This window comes from Sturnus vulgaris, chromosome 21 (genome assembly GCF_052056855.1).
Source record: "Sturnus vulgaris isolate bStuVul1 chromosome 21, bStuVul1.hap1, whole genome shotgun sequence".
Classification (NCBI taxonomy): Eukaryota; Metazoa; Chordata; class Aves; order Passeriformes; family Sturnidae; genus Sturnus; species Sturnus vulgaris.
Window position 1 is genome coordinate 10,019,807 of NC_142263.1, and position 6,186 is coordinate 10,025,992.

The window sequence follows — 6,186 nt, forward strand, 5'->3', positions numbered from 1 at the left end:
CTCCAGCCCTGCTGGGCTTTGGAACCACAGGGCTCTTGCAGGATGGCACAGGATGGAAACCTGAGCCCTTGTGGGGAGCATTTTACACCCTCAGGGCTTTCCCAGGGGCAAGATCCATGTTGGAAAACTGCTCAGTCTGCTTCAGAGCAGACAGAATCATGGAATCCCAGAACAGCCTGGGTTGGGGAGACTTTAAAGCCCATCCAGTGCCTTTCCACTGTCCCAGGCTGCTCCAAGCCCCAGTGTCCAGCCTGGCCTTGGGCACTGCCAGGGATCCAGGGGCAGCCACAGCTGCTCTGGGCACCCTGTGCCAGGGCCTGCCCACCCTCACAGGAACAATTCCTGCCCAATATCCCATCCATCCCTGCCCTCTGGCAGTGGGAGCCATTCCCTGTGTCCTGTCCCTCCATCCCTTGTCCAAAGTCTCTCTCCATCTTTCCTGCAGCTCCTTCAGGTCCTGCAAGGTCACACTGAGCTCAGCCCAAAGCTTCTCCTCTCCAGCTGAACAATCCCAGCTCTGCCAGCCTTTCCTCCCAGCAGAGCTGCTCCATCCTCTGCTCATCCTGGAGCCTCCTCTGCATCTCTCCAGCAGCTCCAGGTCCTTGCTGTGCTGGGCCAGGGCTGGGGCAGCTCTGCAGGTGGGGTCTCACCTGAGCACAGGGGCAGAATCCCAATCCCTCCCCTGTGCCCACCCTGGGATCAGCCCAGGGCTGGGGATCCTGGGTTGGGCCATGTCCAGTGTCACCCACAGCAACCCCAGGGCCTTCTCCCAGAGCTGCTCCAGCTGCTCATCCCAGCCTGGATTGATCCTGGGGCCTGCTCCAACTTGAACTTGGCCTTGTTAAACCTCCTGAGATTCCCAAGGGCCAATTCTGGAGCTGTCCAGGTCCCTCTGGCTGGCCCTGTCCTGTAGGGGTGTCACTGCACTCCCAGCTTGGTGTCACCTGCTGAGGGTGCCCTTGGTCCCTTCGTGTGTCATTGATGAAGATATTTAAATACCAGTGGCCCCAAAGTGACCCTGAGGACACCACTGGTCACTGATGTCCAGCAGGACTCTGAGCCATTGACCACGACCCTCTGGAGGCCACAGGGACTCTTGCTCTGCCCAGGACAGAGAGCAGAACTTCCAGAAGGTTCTCCCTAAACCCTCAAATGACACTAAACTCTCATTTCTGAGCTGAAAGTTGAATCCATGGACTCCCAATGGCAAAGCCTCTGCTTGGGCACGGAGCAATCTGGGCACTGATCCAGGGCTAATGGCCATGGAGCTGAGCACTGCAGGCTGGAACGAGGCACTGGGAGCTCTGCAGCTCCTCTTCACACATGGGAAGCCATCCTTGCTTGGCTTGGGACTGGGAAAAGCATCTGTGGCCATTAGGAGTCTCAGCTGGATTTCCAAGGACACTGGGATGAAGGATTGAGGCCTCTCCCCTGGCACTGCCAACTTAAATGATCCTTTAAACATCAGAAAGACTTTGCACTACTTTAGGGACAGAAATTAACTCTTCCAGCTGAGAAATGTGGGAGGCTGAGCTCATTTTACTGCAAGGCCAAGACCTTGTGGGGTGGCTGATCCTGAGTGTTGGGGCCAGGTAGTTCCTGGAATCATTGTTCTTATAAATCAAAAAAATTAATGATGGCTTTAAGTTTTCCTGCAGACAGGAGCCACAGAATCCCCTGGAGCCAGGGGAGCTCTTGAGCTGTCTCAGGAGTTCAGGGAAGTTGACATTGCTGGTTTGGGAATGTCACCTGTGCCTTTTGATGGCAACAAAACCAAACCAAATAAAATCCAGCAGAAATGAGGAGTTTCAGAGCCCAGCAACCTCCAGCCACCCAGGGAATCCTGCCAGGAGCAGGCAGGTCCTGTCACACCCCAGGGGATGAGTGTGCCAACACTGCCCATCTCATCCCAGGAAGGGCTCAGGTGGGCATTTATGGCAGGGAACAGGGTCAGTGCCATTTCCTGCTGGTTTGGGTCACTCCTGCAAACCCCAGCTGGGAATTTGGCCCAGGTGCTTTGGGTCCCACTTGGAGCTGAGCTTGGCTGTGCTCAGGGCAGTGGGAAAGGAACAAGCTGAGGGGCTCCTGCAGTGCCAAATATTCCTTTTGAAGCCATTCAGGCCTCACTATCTGGAGCAGCCACCCTGATCCTCTGGGCCAAGAGTTGTTCCTCCAACAGAAGGCACAGAACAGGGAGAGAGATGGGATAACCCTGGGAGCTTTCCACAGGAGGAATTCTTATTTTAGCCCCATCTGGTGGCTTGGAGGCATGAGGGGTAAGGGCTCTCCAAATGTCTTTCCTGACTGTTGTAATTCCAGATTTTATTGTTATGGGCAAGAGCTCAGGCAGGAATTAATTTCTGATTGTGCTCTTGGAAATCCAAGCCTGGGGGAAATGATCCAGAGGAGAACACGGGGCTGGGCTGAGCTGCACAACTGCACCCAGCACCAATCCAGTGGCAGCAGGTGGAATTTTGAGAGGAAGAGCCACCACAAGGATCCTTCCAGCCTCCCAAGCTCCCACAAGGAGCTGAGTGGTTTCCTGCAGGGTTCCCCACCCTGGAGGAAGTGCCTGAAGCCTCATCCTTGGAAAACTGGCCCAGGAATGCAGCTCGGGGTGCAAGGCAGAGCCCAGGGATCCTTGGCAGTGCAGGAGCTCCTGAGGCTGAGCTGGGAGAGCTGTGGTGGGCATGGCCTTGGCACCCAGCTGCTCCCAGCCACCCTCCATAGCATGGCAGGGGGAGAAAACCACCTGGCAAAGCTCCTGGAGTGGGAGAGGGCACTCACCAGGCACCATCATGGGCAGGATACTGATTTGGGGAACAATAATTTGATTAATCACAATTACAAATGGGGTGGGTAGTAAGAGGCAAACCCAAATAACCTTGTTGGCCAGGCTCACCTTCACTCAGTCATTCCCAGCTCTGTCATTCCAGGCAGTGCAGGGGGATGGGATGGGATGGGATGGGATGGGATGGGATGGGATGGGATGGGATGGGATGGGGATGGGATGGGATGGGATGGGGATGGGATGGGATGGGATGGGATGGGATGGGATGGGATGGGATGGGATGGGATGGGATGGGATGGGATGGGATGGGATGGGATGGGATGGGATGGGATGGGGTGGGGTGGGGTGGGGTGGGGTGGGGTGGGGTGGGGTGGGATGGGATGGGATGGGATGGGGTGGGATGGGGGCTGGTCCATCACACTTTGCCTGTGGATCCTTGCTCACACCCCTGAGCCACCCTGGGGTCCCTCTCACAGGATAAAGTCCTTCAGCGTGGACCCCCCATGGGCCACAGCTCCTGAAGGAGCTCCAGGGGGGAGCAGCTTCCCCTGGGACACCCCCCGTGCTCCAGAGGGGCTCTCCAGGGGCTGCCAGGGGTCTCCACTCCCCTCTGCAGCTCCAGGGGCTGAGGGGCCCAGCTGCTCCATGGGATCTTGGGGGAACTCCTGCCCTGCCCTTATCACTGCTGGGCTGGGTCCCACCCCCACCCATGTCGCTCCCACAGCGATGTTTTCCCTTTCTGGGAGGTGCTACCCCAGAGGTGGCAGCAGCTCCAGTGCTGCCCTTGGCCCTGGCACAGCTGCTTTGGAGCCAGCTGGACCCCAAACTCACAGTGGGAGCCCACAGGGAGGAGGGGCAGGACAGCACAGCTCAGGGAAGGGAGGGATGGATCACTGTGGATTGTTATGGAAAGGAGGGCTCATTATGGAAAGGAGTGTTAGGAAAATTGATCAAACAAACACCAGAGGTTTATGTCCAAAAAGGAGACAGAGGAGACCTTTTACTTTATTCGAATAAAGAGAGAGGCCATGGGACATTTCCCTAGGATTTCTCAAATTTTTGGAGGACACAGCCTCCCTTTTTATCCCAATTTCCCATCCACATTTCCCTCTCTCTTTCCCCATGGCTGAGGTACTTGTGAGGCACAGACTTCCCAAACACCTGATACACTGATTCCCCTCTAATGTACAACCCTCCCTTTTAATTTTTAATTCTTATAGAATTCATGGTTTTTCCCCCATTGCTTCTTTCATCTTTCAATATCCAATTTCATTGATCAGCAAACTTACAGTTTGTTTGTAAAGGCAAATATCTTTTTCCATTCATCAATCAGTGGAATCCTTCCCATTGTTTCTTTTATCTCTCAGTGCTGGTTTTATCCACCAGCAGATCCACAGCTTGTTTGGAAAGATAAATCCTGCATTGCTCTCAGAAGGGATCACTGTGGGATGCAGGGATCGTTATGGGATGCAGGGATCATTATGGGATGCAGGGATCATTATGGGATGCAGGGATCGTTATGGGATGCAGGGATCATTATGGGATGCAGGGATCATTATGGGATGCAGGGCTCCTTGTGCCGTTTCTTGCACCTGAGGCTGCTCCCCCTCGGAGGGTGGCTGGGGCAGAGCTGTCCCCTGTCCAGCCCCAGCCGGGCTCTGCTGTCCCCTGTGTCCCCTCCCGTGCCCTCCCCAGCCCGGGGCTGTGCTGGGGTGCCGAGGCAGCTCTGGAGCTGTGGATGCTCTGGGCTCAGCCTCGAGCTCAGCTTTGTCCCCTGCCCCGTGTCAGCTCCCAGGGACCTTCACTCCCTTCATGTTTCCACTTCGGTGCTATTTTTGTTCCTCTTTCCCTTTGTCTTCAGTGCTGTCTTGTCTCAGTTTTGTGTCTTGAGCTGCCTCACGTCCCCTCTTTGTTCTCTGCAGGAGTTTGCTCCGTCCCTGTCCCCTCTTGCTCCTTTATTCTCTGTGTTTTCCTTTGTTTGCTCTTTTTCCTTTGTTATTCCTTTTGATTGCTTATTTTCACTTTGGATTTTTTTTTTTCACTCTCTCTTATTCCTTCCTGTTTCATCTCTCTTCTTCTTTTCCTCTTGATTTGTTTTCCCCTAATTCTGGTTCTCTCTCCTGATGGTTTTGGTCTTTGTGTTTGGAATCCTCACCTCCTTCTTTCCTCCCCGAGTTCTCATTTCGGGTGGGAAACCAGCCTGTGTTTCCTTACTTAAATTTTAACCCAAGTGCCTAAAATCCAAATCTTTATTTTTTTCTCTTTTTATTGCTAAGAAGGAGACATCAGCACAACTTGTGACAGCAACTGGTGCCCATCCTGCTCCAGTGCCTTGGCACAGGCTGGAAGTTGGGGATGCCATGGCCAAAGCCATGGATTTTGGATTTTCCAGGTTCCAAGACCTCCCTGCCATGCCTAGGAGAAGACAGTGGGTGGATCCTGGTTTCAAGCATCAGAAATCTCTGGTGTTTGGGACAGGTCTCTGTGAGGTGGTGGGATGAGCCTGAGAGGGTCTGGATCACCCATGGAGATCCAGGGGGGAAAGGAATGAGATGGGACAAAGTGGATCTCAGGAACCTGGCTTTGCTTCAGGCCAGGATTGTAACTTTTTCTAATAAGGAAAAAAAAAACACCAACAAAAAAACCCACCAAAATCCTCTCCTGGTCTTGGTGCTGCCCTTGTTGAGCTGAATGAGAGCAGAAGAAATGTCTGAATGTCTGCCCAGGTGCCCTGGGGTGGTGGGACTTCCAGGGGAAAAACCAGGAGATGTGGGGCAGGAAAAGGGGAGCCAAGAAAGGGAAATGAAGGCATCAGGGCCAGATTTGGTGAGAGGAGCCCTGGGCTCATCCCTGGGCTGCTCCCGCTGGGATGGGTCTGGCTTTGGCCAGAGGAAGGTGCCTGCCCCAGCCCAGGGAACTGGGAAGGGCCACCAGCCATGGCCACCAGCAGCACTGGGGCTGAGCTGGGGGGTGCTGGGCAGCTGCTCTGTCCCCAGGGTGGCCAAACACAGCCCCTTCCTGGGGGATTTTCATCCCATCTGCTCCTGAACTGCTTCCTCAGGCACCCCTGTCCTCCCTGGCAAAAACGGGGTTTGTGTGTCTGTCCTGGGGTGACTTTGTGATGCCTGTATCCCCAGTTGTCTGTTCTGTTGGTGTTGGATATTGAGCTCTGCAGCTTTAACACTGGTTCCAGGAGTGAAGGGGGAGAGCAGAGGTGCAGAGTTTGTTATCACAGACTGCCCTGGCTCCCCCCATCCTTCACACAGCCTGTGCTGTCTGCAGTGCACAGCAGCACACAGCTCTCCTTGGCTCTTGGTTGGTTTTTGGTTACCTGAGGCAGAGAAGTTCCCTGGACTGTGGTTTTTGGTGTTTTTTCCTTTTTCTTGGAACTGTTT